General features: G+C 36.7%; 1 protein-coding gene across 3 annotated transcripts in view; it reads left to right on the top strand.

Moving 5' to 3' along the window:
• Positions 1-23639, top strand: part of fam222ba (family with sequence similarity 222 member Ba) — an 89774-nt gene that overhangs the window by 17302 nt on the left and 48833 nt on the right. Inside the window, exon 1 of one of the 3 annotated variants that reach the window (XM_073840713.1) lies at positions 2338-2471. The exons of 1 other annotated variant lie outside the window; for it this stretch is intronic. The gene's annotated coding sequence lies outside the window, so the exon portion shown is untranslated. Of the gene's footprint in view, positions 1-2337; positions 2472-3750; positions 3891-23639 lie in introns of those variants that run through there. One more of the 3 variants, XM_073840711.1, reaches the window with a different exon arrangement.

Raw genomic sequence — 23639 nt, 5'->3', positions numbered from 1 at the left:
TTTCACAAACAAGGCTTAAGCATAGTCCTAGACTAAAATGTAAGTCTGAGCTTTTTCAACTGAAAGAAACTTGCACTGACTGATCTTTAAATATATAAGTGCCTTTGTTTTGTCTCAAGAGGCATACCAGTTATGTTTTTTCTAAGGCACGTTTATAAAAATCACTTAAATGTACTAATTGAACAATAGCCTAATCCTGGTTTAGTCTAAGCCCTGTCTGTGAAACCGGGCCTTCATGTTGGTACGTTGTTGGGTGTTTATATGCAGATGCGCATTAGACCTGTAGGTGACGACACATACACACTCCGCTTGCGCTTCAGCAGAAATCAACAAAAGAAGAAGAAGGCTTCCGGCAAAATGGCGAACGAGAAGGGATTGTTTTGTTAGGTTCTAGCAAATGTCAAGATTTAATTAAATCCCACGGCTCTTTTCTCGTCGATATAACGTTTAAACATTTAAACACCAGTTTCCGTTTCGTTCAAAGCATCGGCTTTTTGCCAGACCGACGTGTTTTGTCAGATTAATATGTACCGTGGGTTATTTTGTCATATCAGCCGAGGATCTCAAAACGAAACTAGTTCTTTTCATGTCATTTCGGTAGATTGTATGATGAAGTCTGTCAAAGCCACATAACGATGACTCGGGATAAAATAACCTCAGTGTTTACTTCTTGAATGACCAAGCGCTATTACTGCGCACTCACATTCCTGTGTGTTTGGGACTAAGTTAATTAATATATTTTATACACAAAAGTAATTTGATTTAGCGACTATGCTAGATAATTACGACGAGATCATGACATTTTAAATAGACTACACAGTTAAATTTGCGCTAACAAATCTGACGGGATTACCTGTATCTGGTCGCACCACACTATGGCTAACTACTTTGTAATGTCTTGTTTTGTTTTTCAAAATGGTAAAATGTGACCCTGGGACACAAAACCAGTCATACAGGTCAATTTTTTGAAATTCTAAATAATTCTGAAAGCTGAATAAATAAGCTTTCCATTATTGTTGTTAGGATAGAATAATATTTGGCTGAGATACAACTATTTGAAAATCTAATCTGAGGGTGCAAAAAAAAAAAAAAATCAAAATACTGAGAAAATCACCTTTAAAGTTGAAAAAATGTTCTTAGCAGTGCATATTACTAATCTAAAATTAAGTTTTGATATATTTATGATAGGAAATTTACAAAATATCTTTGTGGAACATCATCTTTTATTAATAGCCTAAATTGATTTTTGGCATAAGAAAAATCTATAATTTTGACCTATATATTTTTTGGTACTGCTATAAATATACCTGTGCTACTTAAGATTGGTTTTGTGGTCCATGGTCACAAATGCTGTTGTTCTCCCATCTACCAACTGTGAAACTATTTATTATATAACCTATGTTATACTGTAATGTATACAGTTAATACTTGTAATGATTTACTCCCCTTCCATACCATGTAGGAACAAATTAACATTGAACAGACTTTAATGTAAGTATACTCTCAGAGGCTGTACCAAAAGGCTAAACCTACTTACTTAGTAAGTGAGAATATGAAATAATCTTTTTTAAGGAAGTGTTTTCTTGTGTTAAACATAATGCTTCTAGGAAATTGTAAACTGCATCTGGTTGTTTTTCTACCAGGAAATAACTATATCTACACAGACAGTCACTGACAACCATCAAGATATAAATTTTATCTAATAAAATATGTTCCTCCTTAGACAATATGATGTTTATAAGTTATTTATCATAGTCCTAAATATGGTTTAAAGGATAAACTTATACAAACTCCAAGACAACAACTGAGACTCCTAGAGAAAATTAAATAAATGATAAACTAGATGAGAATAATCTCACAAATGATATGCACTCAGTTGCACCAAGCTATCATGGTTAGAGAATGATAAACCAATGATTATCTTTGCAGTCACAGCAACATGAAATACGAAGCAAGGGGCAGACATTAGATAAGGCTTTCGTGATAAATTTAGAGTGTTTTTGCAAGAAATCCAGAAAGAAACGACGCTGCTACAAGATTATTTAGATCCGAAGTTAAAACATGGCATAATCAGATTCAGGGAAGATGTGTGTGATTGGTTAAAGGAGAAAAACGCCTTCAAAACTGCCTTTTGCAGAAATCACTATATTTGGACTAATGCTGAGAGCGGAGGATTTTATAAATGCAATATTTACATTTTTGCGCGAATGTGTTTGAGTTCCTTTCTCTGTTGAATTGAATACTGAATTGCATTTTGTACATATAAATAAAGAAAATGTTTGGAACGCAGCCATTGTCTGTGACGCGAGCGCTCTGGCGCATGCGCCGGAAGTTGCTGCCGCAGACAGCAACACTGATTCGGCAACGCAGAGCAACAACACTAGAAAAAAAAAAAATCAAAACACAGTATCCAAATAATACTAATCCAGTACGATGTTCTGAACAATGTATACTACCATGATCCACGGACAGTGAGTATAGCATTTGAATAATACTACTGTACTGATTTTGTGCACGATTGCTTACTATCCATCTATTCCATCAAGCTTTAGGAAGCAACAAAGGAGTCAGCTCTCTATTTCATTAAGTGTGGAAGAGATGGCTACTTATGCACTTTAGGCCAAAACACAAGATTAACGTCAATGCTTATAAAACTGGTTAAATACACCGAAAATCCGCTTATGCGAGTTGTTCTAGAACAAGCAATGCATTTATTTGAGTGTTAATTTTTTGGCTGCTGTATGCTAAATTCACATGAATGAATGGACATTTAGCTGCAATTCTAACTGTGATGTACTGAATTAGAGATTATTTGCAATGTTCTTGTTTTCTCGGCAATGATCAGTATTTCTAAAGCATAGGCTGCATTTTAGGGATACTGTAGGGCCTTTTGGAAGGCAGACTGCAGACTTCGCATTTGATCCTCTCGACAAAAAATTATATAAATATATGGCTGTGACCTTTGCTGAATATCAAAGGCGTTGTCTCGAAATGTCACCGGGGATTTCTCCGCCGAGAAGCAGTGCGGTATTTGAAGCTGGGGGTTTTGACAGCCGACAGCAGATTGGCTGGTGGGTGGAAAGTTATAAAGTCGCATATCATTAGAGGGTTTATTATGGCTTGTGGAGAATTGACTGCGATCCACATACATGCACGACTTTTGGGAACGACGCTTGGCCATTTGGATAGCAATGTACAGTTGCTCTGTCATAAATCTCAGCTGCAGTCTAGCCAGATGGAATCTTTTAAGTATATAAGAATATAACAACACTGGCCACCCATGCAGCAAGTGTAGCCTTTGTTTCATTAAAACTGAAATGTATATCCAACGTGTTTTACTGATTGCACCTGCTTCATTAGAATACTCATTGTGTTTGCACTGAATAGTGCGTTCTGTAAATTAAAACCCCTGCAAGAAGCTTCTTAAAGTGTGCTGTCTGCACCGAGATGTTTATGAATTAATCACGCTATGTTTTAGACTCGTAGATAAGTGCTGTTTCAGATGAAAGGGGTCGGCAAGGTAACAAAGGGTTGACGTCATGCATCGCATCCGCCCGCATGACTTCCAACTCCGAATCCCGCCCCTTTTTAATTTCAGAACCCGTCGTGATTGGTCGAACGCGCTGCTAGACGCGTCCTAGTCTAGGCGAGAGCCAATGGGAGGAAGGCTTCCGTGTTGATGTAAAAGAGTGGGCGGGGCTGGTTGGCGGAGAAACCAGAGCGATAGACGCTGCTGCTCAATCTGGTGTAGGTGTCTCCGCGGCTACCCGTGTTGAATTGGCTACTTTCTGTCGCGGTCCAGGGAATCTTTAACCATGCATTTCGGTCTTGTGGATTGGTGCTAAATGATTTCGTCGAATGTCACCCTTAAATAACTGGATCCCGGCCGGGTGAGAACAAAACTTATGTGTATTAGTAGACTTGCCGTATTTTATTCTTGACCATATGTTGTGATCTCCGACCGTGTTGCGTGTTTTCATCAGAGGATTTCATGCAGTCAGCAGACTCTTGGCAGCACTGAGCTTTTCCCATCTGTGTAACTGGCAAACAACATGAATCACTGGCGCAAACATTCCTGCATTGCATGCTCACTAGATTGTTATTGTATGCAAAAGTTTAGCTTTAACATATTTGGAGGATGACCGCAGTAGAGCATCACTGCTTCTGAAACATTTGCTGTTGGTTTGTATGTTCATATGCCTCGAATTCTTTCTAACCATTCTTAAAAGCGCAATTACCTGAGGCTAGAGAGTGTTTATTTGATTTACGGCTCCGGTATCTTGTGCTCACTCAGTTAAACCCGGAGCTTGACATTAGTTACCCACTGAGTGCAGTTTTATGTCATTGCGCTGTCTTCTGTCTGCCCTACATTTTCCAAAGGCTGGATAATTAAATTTCAGACTCCTATTTCCAGAGAAACACGGTCTCCTATTCACAGTACAATTATCGAGCGTGGTGAAGGATCATTTTGACATCAGGGTGTAACGTTTCTCTTCTATGAGAAGCCATTATGCGATTTGGCTTTTTGAATGGATCACGGGGGCAGTGCTTTCAAATATGCATGCCTACTCATACATAAATACATTTCACTCTTGCATTTGTCCTTTCTGCAGTCACAAAATACACAACTTTTTGAGTAACCACTCTCTGTTTGGCTGAACCTTTTTTCAGTATGCATATTTTATCTGTAGTGACCGGCATAGCTTGAGGCTTTGCCTTATTTTATAAATATTTACATAACCAACCTTTTTTTTTTTTGTACTCCATATTAGTTGTTTATAGAGCTTTTGTATAAAAGTAATGTCACAATCTTGCTTTAGTGCTGAATATGTTGAGAGAAAAATTCAATACATGCTGATGCATTCAAATTTTTAGGTTAATCAACCATTGTCTTAAAAATGAACACTACTATTTGTTTGTTAACTACATTAAATTACTAATTTAATAAAAGTATCTGCCATTTATTAATAGCTTCATAGGACACTTAATATGTCACGTAAACTAGGCTATCTTTGATTCTGAAAGTGCAAAAACCTTATGAATTTTTGGGATCTAGTTTTAGAATGTTGTACATAAATACTTGACACAAATCTTAAGAGTAGTGGAAAACAACTGATGTAAGAAGATGAGCTTGTAACATCACAACACAGCATATAACTACCAATAACAAATAGGCTAACAACCAAACAAGACAATGATCCCATGAGAGAAGTGTATTCATGCTGCAGTGCATGCTGGGAATTCATAAACCTGTAGCATTTAGCAGTATGTTAAATTTAAATTTCTTTCTTCAGACAGCTGACTAGTTTGGACATCATTGGTGGTATTCTGTTGGCTTAAACATAAGGTTTTATGTCATTTCAAATATACCACAATTCACAAATAGTATTCATTAATCCGAAGTCACATAAACTCGAAAACACGTTTCTTTTTCTCTCTTTTTTTTTTAAGCAGTGAATTTTAGCTTGAGTGATATTGCTTAAATGTCATGTCATTATCATTTGTGTAGTAAGTAACCTCTGCTAATGGAATAACCGCGTGGCCACGATATTAAAATATCTCCAGGTGCTTAGTTTTGCAACGCATGGCAACCTGCTAATGCATTTGATAATTAAAGCATTCCTCTATGAGTGTGCATGCAGGGCTTATGGCTGCATTCTCCTCTTTAAGTGGTTTATGTTTAATTGACCTGCCTGTGCTAAGCATGAGGTAAATGGAGAGGGAAAAAGTGTTTGACTTTAATGTTTACCATTAATGATAAGATAGAATCAGTCATTATAGAGAAAATGCCAAACGTGGTAACCTATTTTTGATGAATGTCATATATTTATCTCATTCCAGAAAGAGACATGTCTTGTTGCTCTTTGTGACCATGTGATTATTCCTGACCATATGTTTTTTTTAATAGCTTTGTGGTATATGTGGTCTCTAAATTGTATGTGAACATTTAAGTATGAGGAATGTCTCAATTTGCAATCATGTGTTTTTTCCCTTCTGGCTGTTGGCTCATGTCCTTTGCCTCTGAGGCTCAGTGTCATGTTGTAAATACTGATAGTAATTGCTGCGAGAGACACAGACAATCTTGTGATTTTTGAAGATCAGTTGAATGAGGTCCAAGTGGACAGATTTCTCAGCTGAAGGACGAGCAATCACAGCTTGTGAGTCAGCAGATGACAAATTACAGCGTAAGTGATGGAGAGGAACCCAAGTGGTGGTAGTGAAGAAGATGGAGATGATGAGAACTTGAGAACTTGGGCTGTGTGTTCATCAGAAACTGAATCTGGTGATTTATGAGTTCATTTTAAAGGGATAGTAAAAGAAAATTTGAAAAAAAAAAAAAAACTCCCCATAAGTTAACATCTTGTGACGTGAAAAGCTGTGCATTTGTTAAAAAAAATAAAAAAATAATTAAGACCTTTTTAACTTTTGGACTGGAAATGTTACTTCCAGTTAAAATACTTCATATATTCATAATTTTTGCTTTCTCCAGTGAAATTTAAAGGTAAACCCTGGACCACAAAACCAGTCATATAGGTACATTTTTAAAATTGAGATTTATACATTGTCTGAAAGCTGAATAAATAAGCTTTTTACTGATCTATGGTTTGTTAAGATAGGACAATATTTGTCAACATGGAACATCTGGAATCTGAAGGTGCAAAAAAATCTAAATATTGAGAAAATCACCTTTAAAGTTGTTAATCAAAAATTAAGTTTTGATATACTTAAGGTAGGAAATTTGCCATTTTTGTCATAAAAGAAAAATCGATCATTTTGACCCATACAATGTATTTTTGGCTATTGCTACAAATATGCTACTTAAGCCTGGTTTTGTTGTCCAGGGTTACAAATTTCCCAGTGAATTTCTACAGTGAGGAGTTCATCTAAATGACTGCAAAAATAGTTTCAAGTTAAAAACCAAAAGAAAGTGACTATCAACCTTGTCCCTAATGTTTTTCTACCTGTTTGGATTATATAACCTCTTTTATTTGGCTTGCGAGAGAGCCTGATTAAGTTTACCGTTCAAAGCCTGCACATCCAGCCCGTGTGAGTTTGTGGTGTGCACGCACATTTGCACAGCTGTTTTCCACTGCACGTCAGTTGGAGAAAAATGCATGTACGCAGGTCTGTGTCTCGTCTCTTTTCCCACCTATTGAGAGTGAGAGTTAAACACCCAGCTGTTAAACCAGGCCACACACACTCTTTTTCAGTTCTCAACATCTTTAGTTACACTAGAGCCATAAAGCCTCACTGCCGTCTCTCTCCCGTGCCTGCCCTTTATATCGCTTCAAACAGACCAGATCTCTCTTTTCCTGCACCCTAAAGCAAGTAGCTGTGGCCTGACTCATAAAATCCCTTTGTATGAGGGTAAACTGCAGGTCTGAAGAGATCAGCTGAGAAAGAGACTAAGATAAGCCTGTTAGATGAGAGCGAGAAGCCTGATGTCAATGGGGTCAATTGGGCCGTATTGTTTTAACGGACAGGTTTGGGTTGTCTTACAAGGCCTCAATGATTGGTATGTCTACCGTTTTTTTTTTTTTTACGACTGGACTCTGTTTGTTGTCTGTCTAGTAGAGGATAGATGAATCATGGCAGTGTGTGTGAAAGAGGTTTGTACAGGGGTTTATGTAGCTGTTAAAGGGATAGTTCACCCAAAAATGAAAATGACCCCATGGTTTGCTCACCCTCAAGCCATCCTAAGTGTATATGACTTTCTTTTTCTTTTTAAATTTTTTTAAAATCCAAGTTTCTATGAATTAGCCCAGAGACAAAAGATCATCAATCTAGAAGAGTGAATGTGTGGAAAAATGGCATAACTCCGCTCAGTTCAGCACTAAAATTACTGCAGTCATGCCAGAAACAGGATTTGCAGGAAATGAAGTGATTTATGAAGTTTTGTTGAAACTGATCGCTTTAAACCATCCATATGCAAACCTCTTGAAATTTTCAAGGTGTTAAACCATCTTAAAATATGTTTGTATTGCTCAACAGTTCTTTTATGTATTCTTAGTTTAACCAGTTAAATTTTCTCACTTGCATAAGAAGAATTCCTGATTTTCAATGGTAAAACATAGCAAAAAAGTTAATTAGCAACCCATATGCAGTCAGAGGTTTGCTGTAGATAATCACATTTTGTTAGAGAAGTGGGTAACGAGTTTTAAAGTTTATAATGACCAATTATTTAGGCTCCATTGAAGCAGTTTTTGCTCAACCAGGAAGATCAGATAGAGTCTGTTATCCGTTAAGGGCATCAGAAAGTTGAGTTGTGACACTGTTCAAACAAAAATGTAGGACCCTAATGTTCTTGTCATTTTTAGATTATAAACATTGTCATGTGGCAGTAAGTTTGCTGCAGGGATGATTAAACCAAAAATATGAGTTCCCTTTTATTTCCATTTCATTTCAAGCAATTACTAGTCTGTCGAAAACCAGACAGTTATTTATGTAAAATAATGAATTGCTTGTTGTATTTCTAAAGTCACTCTGGATAAACATGATTTTAGGCACTGAGACCTAGATTGTATCAAACATAGAGTCAAGCCAAAATTATTCAGACACCAGACCTTTAATGTGACTAATGTGAGTTTTTTTACACCACAGACTGAACAAAATTAAGCATTGCTTGGTAATTGGTCAATAAATGATTAATGTTGTGTAATAATTGTCATACTAACAGTTGTCTGAATTTTTGGCTGATTGTAATCCATTATGCACCTTTCAATCAAAGTTATCTGACATTATCAAGATGAATTTATTCTGACAGTTTAACTGAGTTCTTGTCATATTTTATTACCATTTTCTAAACTATAGCAAATAAACTGATAATGTGAGAAATGTTAAAGGAACCGTATGTAGGATTGTGGCCAAAACTGGTACTGCAATCACTTTCAAAATACTGTAGAACGGTGTATCCTACGGTGGCCGAGAGAGGCCAACGCGCTGCAAACAAGAAAACACATGCAAACAGAAAAAACGAAAACAAATTAAGAAAACATCTTCATCAGTTTGACAACACAGGCGCTGCAAATCCTCGCAACGCAAACACAAATACGGAAACGCGCTACAAATTCTCACAACACAACCAAACTCAGAAACGCGCTGCGAACACACGGAGGCACTGCGAACACACGAACGCGCTGCATATAGATCGGTCCACAACGGAAATGTTTCAGGGGGACCTCAAAAAGTGACGAACCCATCTGGGACCTGATTATTTTTTCAGTGGCTGTTGGTAAGAGCAGAGGTATTATCGGTGAACTATCGCCTTTTAGTGATAGTATAGTATCACTTAAAGGTGATAGTGATATAAATAATCAGGTAATATAGTGATATAAATAATCAGGTCCCAGATGAGTTCGTCACTTTTTGAGGTCCCCCTGAAACATTTCCGTTGTGGACCGTGCTATATGCAGCGCGTTTGTTAGTTTGCAGCGCCCTCGTGTGTTCGCAGCGCGTTTCTGAGTTTGGTTGTGTTGTGAGAATTTGCAGCGCGTTTCCGTATTTGTGTTTGCGTTGCGAGGATTTGCAGCGCCTGTGTTGTCAAACTGATGAAGATGTTTTCTTAATTTGTTGTCGTTTTTTTCTGTTTGCATGTGTTTTCTTGTTTGCAGCGCGTTGGCCTCTCTCGGCCACCGTAGTATCCCCTCCCCATCCTCCCTGACTCGAGGTTGCCAGCTAAGCTGCAGGATCCAGCAGGAACGTAGGCTGCTACAAGGAGCTTCTAATGGCAAGTGACAAGTCCTACACAGTAATTTTTTTTCTTCTGTTAATTATGTTTATGCTTCACGAGAGATGTTTTGCGAAGTAATTATGTATCGCAAAAATTTACTAATGGCGATTAGCCAAATATTTCGTAAAGATGTACTGTAATACCACATTTCAGTCGGAACACAGATTGTTTTCATACCCTGCTGGTGGTGGTGCAATATAAAGCTTTTTATGAACGCATTTAGCACGGGCGACTGTTTACGGAAGCAAAGTTAGCCAAACATAGATGAATCTTACCTGTCCAGGAGAAAATTAGCAACGTTGGCGTCTGTCTTCAAATTCTTCTCCGTTTTCAGCCGTCTCCATCTTTCAAAGGCATCTCCTATACAAATCCTTGTTTTATTTCGGACTTTGTCACGACGTATTTCGGATTCATAACGAGGTCTTTTAGGTTTCGTAACGTAATACGTGTTTTATCCGACACTTCGTAGCTGCAGCTGTAACTAGAGCAGAGCTGGCAACCCGGATGACGAAACTCTACTGACTTCGTGATTGGTAGATAGCTTGAGGGTGGAGCCTCAGACCAAAACACAAAATGACAACAATAACATCAGTCGTGGGCTGCAACTGTCACTTTTAAATGACAATATCCTGGCCGGACCACTGTTGTCAGTGATATAAGTATTTGAAATGAACATGATTTCTTAATGTCTAGTGACATGTCAGGACCATTTTATGATTAACTGAAATAAATTTCTTACATACGTTTTTTTTAAAGGTGTCTGATTAAATTTTGGTTTGACTGTAACTGCCTAATGACACAGAATGACGTAATTTAATGCAAAGTGTATTTCATGTCACAATGCATGATAAATTCTTTAATACATAGATACAATAGCTGCATAAATAACAGCATTTGCATTCATTTCTTCTTCAGTCTGCAACACTGAATCTTTTTTTTTTTACTTACTCAGTTTTAACACTAACAAGCTATTATCAGTGCAAAATGCTTTATTTAGAATTGGTCCATTAAAGTTTAAAGATTAAAAAAATAACAATTCTCAGTGGTGTTTAATAAAAATAAAGACTAGAATAATTAATGAACATAATCAATAGCTTCTTTTCGGTATATAAAGTCACACTATGTCACGGTATAACAGTTTCATGGTTAAAGGGATAGTTCACCTAAAAAGTGGTGTTCCAGTGGATGTAGTAGAATGTAGGCGTAGCGTAAGCTCCAGTGAGAATATGAGTTTGAGAACTAAGGGCGTGTTCACACTTGGCGTCTTTTTTGACAAGAAAAAAGTTGACAAGGGCATTTTTTAGTTACAAAAAAATCTGGAAGCGTTGCAGCAGAGGGCGTCTTTTTGTTGCTATAACAACAGCTGCAACAGTAGCCTATGTGTGGTGCAGAAATGTCGATAAAAAAGGAAGGTGGCTCTTTTCTTTTTGTGACATTTTTGCCTTTTATTTGATAGGACAGTATTTAGACAGAAAGCAAAGTGGGAGAGAGAGAGAGAGCGGGGGACGGGATCGGGAAAGGTCTGTGAGCCGGACTCGAAAAAGGGACGCACCGGCGCTACTGTACGTGTCGATGTGGCGGTGGCGTTTAAAAAAAGCGCTCAGGGCTTTTTTGAAAAGACGGTTTACTCCATAGGATTTTAATATTAATGTAAGTATACAAAACTTATATTATAAGTTTTGTTTACAGCAAAGGAAAACCACTCTCCTCTTGTCTTATGTTGAAATCCTCTGACATTTTTCCTTACATATCCTTATTTTGTACTTCTAATTCATGACCAGTGTTTTGTTTTGCTCTCTCCACTGTGCTTCCACGTTTGTCACTTCGCACTGCAAGTGGAAGTTAGAGATTATGGTTTATAAAGTTTTAGATAAACGCATCCATTCCCTTTAGAAAACCTTTATTGGAGTACTTTTTATGATGGATGGATGCACTTTATCGGACTTCAAAATCTCAACGGCCATTCACTGCTATTATAAATCTTGGAAGAGCCATGACACTTTATAATATTTAGATCTGTTGTCTACATTGAGACACAACAGAGTAAACAGCCTGTGCCCTTTTTAGCACTAAAGCATTGTTACTATGGCACCTGTAAAAGGGAAGCGAATGCATGCATGTGCCCGAGTGATATGGCCGTTATAATGACACCTATTCTACAGCAGGGATTAGATCTGTATTTTTGTGTGTGTGTCTCATGCTGTAGAACAGGAACGTGTTTACCCCCCCGTCTGTGCATCTGTCTGTAAGTTGAGCAGTAGGGCAGCAGTCATCTGCTCTTATCTGTTTACGGCTCTAGATAAGACCTCTGGAACGGGATATCTGACCCTCCCTTCTGTCTCTGCCCTGCTGCATAATGAGGGTTTGCTTGGCAAATTGCATATCTGTCCAGTGTAATCTGAAAAGATGCCATTAGCATGGCAGTGCTCTCATCTCCTGCTTGGGTGCCAGGGCGGCCTGCTGCGTGTTGGCACCTCTGAGGTCATGCAACACTGAGCTGTAGTCGTGAGAGATGAAAGTGTGATCTGCCTCCAACTGAAGGGGGCAGAGGGCAGAATCATGTGATGGAGAAGTCAATTTTGAACTCAGAATGTGAGTTTTAAAGTGCTAGTGTTTGTTTTTATCTTTCACCTCGCCGCTAAATGAATTGCATGTGGTTATTTATTATACTGAACTGTTTATAGCTTGCCTTAAATTCAATTATATGATTCCATGCTCTCTTTGTAGGGCCCTATTCGATTCATCTACCTATTAATATTATTATTTATCAAATTAAAATTGTATTTGTCGGACATGTACAATGTAAATGGAAATACTTTTAAGAGTTTAAAAAAATTATAAAAAGAAAAAAAACGTACAAGTCAGAATGGAAGTTTTAGATGAACATAAATCAGAAATAGAGTTTTACAACACAGTGTTGCATAATGTAAGAATAACTAAATAATTGATATAATATTTTTTTTAATGAAATACACTACCAATCAAAAGTTTTCAGACAGTAACATTTTTAATGCTTACCAAGCCTGCATTTGTTTGATCCAAAGTACAGCAAAAACAGTACAATTCTGAAATATTTTTGCTATTTAAAATAACCGTTTTCTATTGAAATATATATTTAAAATGTAATTTTTTCCAGTGATTTCAAAGCTGAATTTTTAGCATCATTACTCCAGTCAGATGATCCTTCAGAAATCATTATAATATTCTGATTTGCTGCTCAAAAACCTTTATTATTATTATTATATCTGTATACAGATTGCCACATTTTTTTTTTTTACACAAGTCCTCTTGGTTTTCATACAATTGACGCATTTGAATGTTTTGTTGACTGTCATTTTGACATGCTTGTTCATCTTCATCCTTCGTCCTTCCTTTGCCAATCATGCTGATTTGCATGCACGCAGATAGCCGCGCTTCTTTAATGAGAGACAGGCAGATTGACACAAATCTGGCATTTTTCTGCAGTTGTTTTGGACAGGAGCTATAATTTATGGTTTTCTGTGTTTGTCAGTTTCTCATTTTCTACAGAAAACACATGGACCTTTTTGTGTGTGTGTGTGTGTGTGTGTGTGTGTGTGTGTGTGTGTGTGTGTGTGTGTGTGTGTGTGTGTGTGTGTGTGTGTGTGTGTGTGTGTGTGTGTGTGTGTGTGTGTGTTTCATCTGTGCTCTTTTGTGTGTGTTATTGCGACAGGAATAATAAATTGTAAAGTCGTAGTACATTGAGATGACAGGATGATGGGATAGTTGATTCCTCCTGGAACAGAGAACAATATGGCGAAACATCAAAAGGTTAATGTCAGGTTACATGGAGCAGGTTGAGTCAGCTGACAGTCAGAGAGAGATACAGAGGCGGGGAGGAGGGGGTGTGTTGTGGATATTTGGCATGTCTGTTAAATTTTATCATGCCAGCCTCTGCTCTGCCGCTCATAAAAGCTCTTTGATGAATGTTCTTTGCCACAGGCGAGCACTTACTGTCAGCTCTTGCCATTGGTTGCCTTTTTATCAGAGGCCGTCCCCATTGGCTGTTAAAGTCCTACAGCCCCCTCAGGTCAAACTCAAGGCTGTCACACCAGTCGGGCCAACAACTTTTCACAGAAATTATTTAGAGATTTAGAAAAAGTGAGCTGAAATCTAAGGGTTTGTAGCTTTTGGATCTTTTTTTTTTTTAAGTTAATTTTTTTTGTTTGTGTCCTTTTATTCTTCATGATAAAATCAAAAAATGTAGACTTGTTTCTCTTTGTTTTCTTGTGTTGGCTACTAGAGATGTGTAGTAAATTCAAAGGATAGTTTACACAAAAATGAAAATTCTGTCATTAATTACTCACCCTCATGTTGTTCCAAACCCACAAAACCTTTGTTCATCTTCAGAACACAATTTAAGATCCGAGAGTTTTCTGACCCAGCATAGACTTATAGAACTCAGTGATTCAAATGTGAATACTTTTTGTGCACAAAGAAAACAAAAATAACAGCTTTATTCAACAATTTCTTCGCTACATGTCAGTCTTTGACACACCTTCATGAGGATACCATGACAAAGGGTTAAAAAGCTTCATCAAAAATATCTTAATTTGTGTTCTGAACATGAACAAAGGTCTTAAGGGTTTGGAACGACATGAGGGTGAGTAATTAATGACAGAATTTTTATTTTTGTGTAAATTTTTGTACATATATGGCAATGTGCTGTACCAATTAGTTCAAGTTTCTGTGACATAAATCATAAAAGGTAAGTTGTGAGATTCATTAATGACTTTATTAATGCATTTACCACATTTTTTTTATTTGAGCTCAGGTCCAGATGGAATATTTATCACTAAGTCACTTAATTTACTTTTTGTATCGTATATAATATGGTAGGTGTGTTTACGCTTTATATATTACGACATAGAATAGTTTGCTTTCTTTATCTTATAAATTAACTGAATGTATTGACTAAACTCAAGTCATTTGATTTGCTAGTTTAATTTTGTATGTCGATCCAGGCTGTGTTCATTTTTTGCCTATGATTTAGTATTGAAACTGAGGTACGAGATACCAGTTCTGTCATTAATAAACACCCTCATGTCGTTCCAAACCCGTAAAACCTTCATTTATCTTAATTTATCTTCTTTTTTTTGTGTGTGAAATCCAAGAGCTTTCTGACCCTGCATAGACAGCAATGCAACTGATACGTTCAAGACCCAGAAAGGTAGTAAGTACATTGTTAAAATAGTCCATGAGGCTTCAGTGGTTACAAGCTACAAGAATACATTTTGTGCGCAAAGAAAAGAAAAATAACAACTTTATTAGGGCTGCTCGATTTTGGCAAAAGTCGTAATCACGATTATTTTGGTCAATATTGTAATAACGATTATTTAACACGATTATGACTGGGTCCAAAACTTTATATTAGTTATTAATTTAAAAATAGCAATGCAGCAGAAAAAAGATACAAAAAAGTCTAAAGTAGTCTAACAACACTACAGAAATAAAATGTAATTATTTGAATGTAATAAAACGGCGTCTTCACTGTAATAGTTAAACATGCTTTGTTTCTTATTAAAAACTACAAAAGTCGTTCATTCAAGAGCAGTGGGTGATTTTTCTCTTTGTATTTTTACGGTTTTATTCATATTAAGCACAGAGACGGCAGAAGGAATATTTGTTGCTGCTTTAAGTGCCACACGGATCCAATATACTGTTACACACATATTTGCATTCTCAACTGTTTTTGATCATTTAGGACATAACTGACAATGGTTTACGTGAATAATCACCAAGCGCCTCATTTTGAAATATTTTTGTGTGCATTTGAGCATTTAGGCGCGCACCTTGAGATAAAATAACTAAATGTCTGTGTTCTGCTCCGTCTCTCACGTTACATGATTTTGATGATTTGCATGTGAAATTAGGCTTTTATGGAGGAGAGAAAGCACACCGCTGGTAAGGGGGCGGAATGGGGCACAATAATCGTTTCATCTCGATTACTGCATTTTCATGATTGTTTGAAAGCAGAAATCAAAACCGAATTTCGATTAATTGCACAGCCCTAGACTTTATTCAACAATTTTTAAACAGTTTTTAACGCACGTTCATGAGAGAATGTAATGACAAGTAGTGTTGTCAAAAATATCGATATTTCGATAAATATCGATACTGAAATATCTGAACGATACCAATACTAATTTCCCGAAGAATCGATACTAGCCGAGATGTCACTTTCACTTCTACACTACACGTGACCGCAGTGCCTCTCATTCAAGTGAAGCGAACAGAAAGGCGAGCGCAGGACCTCGCGACCGGCTTTGTTTGATAAAGAACACAGCAGGAGTGCTATCTGGAAGTATTTCGGATATGAAACAAATGAACATGGAAAGCCGAAGTACACAAGCAAGCCAATATGTAAGAGTTGCTACTGAGCAGTGCTATCAAAAGGCGCTAACACCACTAATTTCGCAAAATTTATTTTTTAAATCACACGATTCCACTTTCTGAATGCTATGAAAACACAGTGCTTAACAATTACAACAATTCACCTGTCGTAATAAATAGAAATACAAATATCTGAAGAAAAACACACTAACAAGCATAAAATACAGTGTTTCTGCTATTTATTCTGCCGTGGAGGTGTTTAGTGTCCCGCCAACAGCAGCAGCAGCAAGTGCCTTCAGCAGAGTTCCGCGTTCAGATACACGCAGCTTATAGGTACTGGGCTGGCCGCAAAGCCCCAGCTAAAGTAATTACCATGAATGTGGCGGGGGAAAAGTAAGGAGATATTCAATTTATTTATTAATAAACTAGTATTTTCTGAGTCAGTGTTGCAAAGATGAAGTTGATAATCCTAACTCGCCATCTGCTCGGACGCGCTTTTAAAGCCTAAATGCATTTTTATGGATTAGGCCTAATAAAAGAGTTTTGTTTTCGATTTGAATTATTTCGTTTTACAGTAGTGAAGTAATAATTAAAAGTGAATTTATTACTCTTACATTTATGAGCAGAAATAAAGTTTCACGTGGCGCTTTGCACCTCATGTCCTGCAAAGCTTTCATTCTCCGCACAAACGATTGGATATGCGCCTATTTGTAGCCTACACATTTATCTAAGTTAAACGATTAAACTAATATTCTGATATGCTTTCAGTTTTTATTTGTTTATTTATAGATATATAAAGTAAAAGATAAAGTATGAAGCTCAAACTCAAATGAAGTTAAGAAGCTGAACAGGGCTGTAGCAGTGTACATATGCATATACCTCATTGTCATGTTCTAGACTATATTTATTTTTAAATTAAAAAATAAATTTTCCTCCTTAATAGTGTGGTAGTTTTTTTCTCTGTGGTATCGAAAGTAGTATCGAATATCGATATTTTTCAAGGTATCGTATCGAAGTTAGAAATTCCAGTATCGTGACAACACTAATGACAAGGTGTTAGAAAGCTCTCAGATTTCATCAAAAATATCTTGATTTGTGTTCCGAAGATAAACAAAGTTCTTACCGGTTTGGAACAACATGAGGGTGAGTAATTAATGACAGAATTTACGTGAATTTTTTGCCTATGATTTAGTATCGAACCTAAGGTACCAGATACCAAAATGTTGGTATTGATCCAACCCTATTTGCCACACATCTGTTAACGCTGAGCCTATTAAAAAGAATGTCTGAGGATTAACGCTGTGTGTTTCTGTCACTATCTCTCCATTTCACTTTCAGCCTCGTTTTTTTGCGAGCCCTACATTCTCTTTAGCCGTGTTTTGTGTGCACATGTTTTTTTATTGAAAGGTGAAGGTAAAAGTCAAAAGAGCAATGGCCTGGATATCCTGTAAAAACCCTTTCATTTTGCAGCGGCACAAGAGTCCCACCATTATGTGAGTGTGTGTATGTGTGCAAGTGTTTGTTTAGCGTGTATGTGTGTGCAAATTTCAGAGCGTGTGTGTTATTTCAGATTGAGGGATCCAGAGTGGAGAATAGGAGCCCTTTATGTGGCCAGTGAATCAGTGCTCCTGTTAAGACCCATTGTTGAGAATGCTGAATACTGAATGTTGAATGCTATCTCTGCACAGGCCGAAATGGACAGATGACATTATTCCTGTGTTAGAAAGAGTGAGGTGGAAGGCAATGCTTTTGCTTTAACCACAATGTTTTTATTTAGGTAAAGTATGAGAGAGGGCAGGCATGAATAACAGGGCTTGTATGTAATGGGGAGAGAGGAGGTGAAGGGTAAGCGTTGACCTTCACTGGGCCTGAGTGAAAGAAGTCATCCTGAATGGACGTTTGTGTTCAGAGCTGAAGCCCGCATGTGCTGCGTGTTCGTTCTGAAAGTGACTTCTGCCACGCTAGATTAACCTCAGCACCTTTGGACATTTGAGGCAGGTCCATCTCCCTTTCACGTGTTTGTGAAATTGGATTCGGTGTGAGAGAGGTGGGGGGTTCAGCCTACATATTACCTGTGTTTCTTGGTCTGTTTATTGTGAGCAGTTTTGGGCAGGATGTTGTTTAGTGTGTGGCTACCAAGCATGATTGTGTGTCGCAGTCTAACTTAAAATTGAGAGTTATTACTTTGACCACAGGCTGGGTTTATTGATCTGGTAATCTCTGCTGCAGTTCCTGAAGTAAGCGTTAAAGTGATCTTATTGATGCATACACATGCATACAGTAATTACTACCTCACTGAAAATGTTTCTTATATATATATATATATATATATCACTACTCTTCAAAAGGTTTGTGGTCAGGAGGATGTTTTAAAAGAAATTAATACTTTGGTAACACTTTAGAATAGGTAACACCTATTAACTACAATTTATTAGCATGCATATTACTAGAATATTGGCCATTTATTAGTACTAATTAAGCACATATTAATGTCTTATTCTACATGACCTTATTCTACATCCCTAATCCTACCCAATACCTAAACCTAACAACTACTTTACTAACTATTAATAAGCAGCAAATTAGGAATTTATTGAGGGAAAAGTCATAGTTAATAGGTGTTACCTATTCTAAAGTGTTACCAATACTTTTATTCAGTGACAATAAAGACGGTTATAATGTTACAAAAGATTTCTGCTTCAAATAAATTTTGTTCTTTTGAACTTTCTATCCACCAAAAAAATTTCATTACAGTTTTCAAACTTATTCCAGCACTGATTATAATAAATGTGACCATGAACCACAAAAACAGTCTTAAGTAGAATGGGTATATTTGTAGCAATAGCCAATAATACATTGTATGGGTCAAAATTATACATTTTTCTTTTAGGCCAAAAATCATTAGGATATTAAGTAAAGATCATGTTCCATTAAGATATTTAGTAAATTTCCTACCATAAATGTATCAAAACTTGATGTTTTATTAGTCATATGCGTTGGTATGAACTTCACTGGAACAACTTCAAAATGCGATTTTTTTCAATATTTAGATTTTTTTTTTTGCACACTCAGATTCTAGATTTTTGAATAATTGAAAAATGTCAATTTTGACAATTTTGACTGGTTTTGTGGTCCAGGGTCACAAATATTTTTTGAGCACAAAATCAGCTTATTAGAATGATTTCTGAAAGATCATGTGACAATGAAGACTGCAGTAATGACTACTTTGCATCATAGAAATAAACAACATTTTAAAATATATTACAGTAGAAAACACTTATTTTGAATTGTAATAATATGTCACAGTATTATAGTTTTTACAGTATTTTTGAGATAAAAAAAAAAATCTTATTGACCCCATGTATAGTACATATAGTTAAAACAACAACAACAGTATATTTGTCTTATTTTTTTAATGCAGAAAAAATCCTTATTGTTGACTTCCAATGTTGGAAAAGTTACTTTGACAATATAATAAGATACAGATTAAAAAATACCCTATTTAAAATGTAATAAGTAGTGTAACTATTTTAATTACTTTATTAATGTAACTGATTACATTTGGTTATAATTTAATTTTAAAGACTTGAGCATCTATTTTTATTTTAAGATGGTTAAATCTGAGGTTAAGCTTAAGGTTTTCACTTAAACTGATATAAAGGTAATGTACCAACCTATCGAAGTACTGAAATCTGTTTTGTACCTTTGTAATACTCTGAGAACCACAAAAAGCAAGTGGTAATGAGAAAGTCACATGATGAACTAATTAACTAAATCCCATCACAAGCAGATTATAAATACTAACATAATATAGAAGGTGCACCCCAAACACCATCATGGTAATACACATAAAACTAAAATAATGCATTAAACATTCATTCAGTTTTGTACACATTCATGTACAAAACTGCTAAGAAAAAACTAAAAAGAAAGTTATTTCAACAAAAAGCATCAAATTTAAAAAATGTAACACAAGGAATTCTAGGAATGTCAATTTTCGGTTATTCACTGTAAATTTATGTTCTTTTTCACTTACAAAAACAGTATACTACCAATGTCCAATACAGTTTTTCACCATATAGTAGGGGAATTTGCCGTTAACCATTTAACAGGTTTTTATTGTAGCGTTTTTAAGGTTTTTTTTTTTTTTTTTTTACCATTTAAATTCACGGTCATTTTACAGTGTATGACAGAAAACACAGGGATCTAACAATGCCTTGAAAAAGGCCCTGTTAATCTTAAAAAACTAAAGCATATACATAAACCCAAATAGGAAATAAAACAGTTATTGAGTTTTTATTCTGTGTCCTAAACTCCTGAAACATTTGTGTCTCATATTTTAGAGCAGTCAATGCAATTTGGAAAAGAAATTAAATAATTTGGAGTCCGTATGTGGGTGTGTGTGAAAATGTTCAGATGTAACCGTAACCGAAAACATTTTCCTAGAACTGTAATTTAATGACACTATTTTTTTCTCTGTAACTCTAACTGATTACCGTTACATTTATTTTGTAATTAAATTACGTAACACCATTACACCTTGTTACTGTAGTCAAAAAATTCTGACTTCTTTATTGACCCATGTAAGATAAACAAAACTACTGAGAGCACTTTTGATTTTAGTAATTGACTAGTTGGAGGAATTTCACATATCCAATTATTTGACCAACCTAACCCATTCCATCCTGTCTCTTCACCTTGGCTTCAGCTTGCCTGAATTTCTTTAACAAGATATTCATCCTTCATGCATCTTTCTGGGCTCTCAGACCCTCATAAGCTTTCTTTAAAAAGATCAACCGTTGTGACAACTGTCTAGATCTGTTATCTAGAATGAGGGTTTATTAAATACAAGCTGCAGCCTACTAACGTCTCTGTTTACTAGCCTGTCCGCAGCACATGGTCTCACTTTCTTAGCTACCTAATCCAGGAATGCGTCTCCTACACAAGATGAACTCAGCTGAAGGGATCGCATTGCCCTGTAATGACAGGTCAGAGTTGAGAAGTGTACGAATGGACAGCCGAGTGAAGAATCAGGGTGCTGTTATGCAGGGCTCGATGCCTTTGGCTGAATCTATCGCCGGTGACAGTTTGTTCGGGATCAGTGGCGATGTTTTGCTGAGTTTATCAGGGATGTTCTCTCAAACAGAACATGTAGCCCTGAGGGAAGGGCAAAATAAGTAGGGCTAACTGCTCCTCTTAATGTTGTTTCAAGTATAAACAGAACGGTTTAAAATTATTTGCTCCACAAATAACGTGATACAGTTGAGTCCCCCTGCAGCTTAATGGGTTACAGAAACAAAAAATTGCAGATGTAAAGCACAGATTTGTGTTTCAGTGGACAGTTGTTTTGCGGGGTTAAAACTTCATGCTACTTTAAACGTGAAATGTTTGGTAAGATTAGCTTTAATTTACTTCTAGTATAGAAGCTAGGGCTTGACGATAAAAAAAACTGAAATTATCACGCTATATAAATTTCCTCAATAAATGATAACAAGTTCGATAAATGTTTAGGCTGCAAAGGTGGAGTGACAGAGCACTAGTTCTTTAGAGTGTGCCTATTGGACCATTATGTGCTTGGCTCAAAGTTCAAAAAGATGCGTTCACTCGCTCGGTCACAAGATCGCTAAACAGCGCTTTGAGATCCACTATGAAGCGCACAACAAAGAACACAAATAAGTCAGTTTATAGCCAGGTGATACAGCACTGACAAACAGGAGAAACACTGTGCAACGTTAAAGTCAGAAGGCATTTTAATCTACAAATCGACATTATTTACCATAGATTTAATGTAGTAGCACTAATTGAAAGACATCTACATCTGCATCCTAACTTAAGCTACTATCAAATCTTACCCTGTACCACAAAACCAGTCTTAAGCACAGGTATATTTGTAGCAATAGTCAAAAGTATTGATTTTTCTTTTATGCCAAAAATCATTAGGATATTAAGTAAAGATTATGTTCCATGTATAAATCTTAATTTTAAAAAACTGACAGGTTTTGTGGTCCAGGGTCACAAATGTGTATTTCTTAAATATGGAAAAAAAAAGTTATGTAAGTGTAAAGTGTAAAGAATTCAAAAAACATGAAGTGTTTGTCATGTTTTGACCATAAAAATAGTTTAAAACCAAAAAACTTTCACATTGGAGCAAACATTTGCCTTTAAATTTGAAAGAAAAAAATTTGCATTTATCGTGATAATTATTGATATCAACTGAATATTGTGATCTTTTTTTTTTTTTGGCCATATTGCCCAGCCCTAATAGAAGCATTAATTTTCAGGAATATTATTTAAAGTGGACATTGGATACTAATTTTTCCACTAGCTGGATTCTTTAGGGTCTTCATGAAACGTCTGCAACAAACTTTGGTTAAAATTCCTCAACGGTCGTGTAAAAGACACCATTTTTACCGTGTCAGAAACTGCTCTTTTTACAGTGACCTGTTTCATTGCATGTCCCTTTAAATGATAATGAGCTCTGCTCACCCCGCCCCTCTCTTTTGTGGGATAGAACTACAAAAGACCTGCATTGCTTACGAGACATTGTTGTCGCTACAGCTGCTTGAGCACAGAGAAAATGGTGGACAGCATACAGCTGGCTGAGGGTGGAAATATGCTAATATGGGACAGTCCGTCAGTGGCCGTGGGCGGGGCTTAAGCAGTATGATGTCATATTGCTCAGAAAATCAAAGCGGCTTGATAATTGAGACTGTTTAGTTTTTTTGAGAATTAAAAAAAAAAGAAGTGAATGGATTTTTATCATAGCACTGTGTGGACACAACCACCTTGCAAAGACATATGCAAACACCATGTAAAAGTGAATTTTGCATCCGATGTCCCCTTTAAGAATGAACCCAAATTACTGTAAGTGAATGTCGATTGCAGAACCTGTACTGTTGGAGTTCCTTGAAGATCTCATAGCAAGTCAAAACAACCTTTAGGGCCCAATCCTTCATAAGCAAGTTTCTAGGAATGTTCACTTTGTGGACATCAACACACCAAGCCAATAAATCAGGTGTGTTTTCTGAAGGTAGCGTGACGTGAGACCTTCTGTAGCCTTTTGTGCCTCCCGCTGATTTATCCAGGCAGCTCAGCGGTTATCAATCTAGCACAGGATCTAGCCTGGCTCTGAGGATGGCTAGCTCGCATGTGCGGGGAAGAGAAAGAGAGAGATGTTCGTAGAAGCAGGTGCAGAGAGGGGCGCTGACAGACATGAGGGCGGCTTAATATCCTGTCAGAAGACAAAGGTGCCTTCTAGGCTTCTGCTGTCCTCCTTGAAATCTTGCAAAAACAAGTTGATCCGCTGAGCTTTTTAAAACTCTAGTGGGCTATTAATGCATGTTCGAAAAATACAAAAGCTACACAAGCACACATGCACAAGCACAAAGGTCTCGTCTGAGAAGTGTAGTGCTTGGGTGAATGAGTGTACGAGTAGCTACCGGGGCAAGCGGAGACCTTTTGTCAGGCGTCTCTCAGCGATCAATGACGAGTACACCTTCAGCCATTTCACTCTTTTGTGCCAGAGATCGGAACGTTAGGTTACTTGAAGAAACCGTCC

The sequence above is a fragment of the Garra rufa genome, chromosome 5, assembly GCF_049309525.1.
Source record: "Garra rufa chromosome 5, GarRuf1.0, whole genome shotgun sequence".
Classification (NCBI taxonomy): Eukaryota; Metazoa; Chordata; class Actinopteri; order Cypriniformes; family Cyprinidae; genus Garra; species Garra rufa.
The sequence above is the reverse complement of the archived record's forward strand: the minus strand, read 5'-3'. Positions and strand labels throughout refer to the sequence as shown.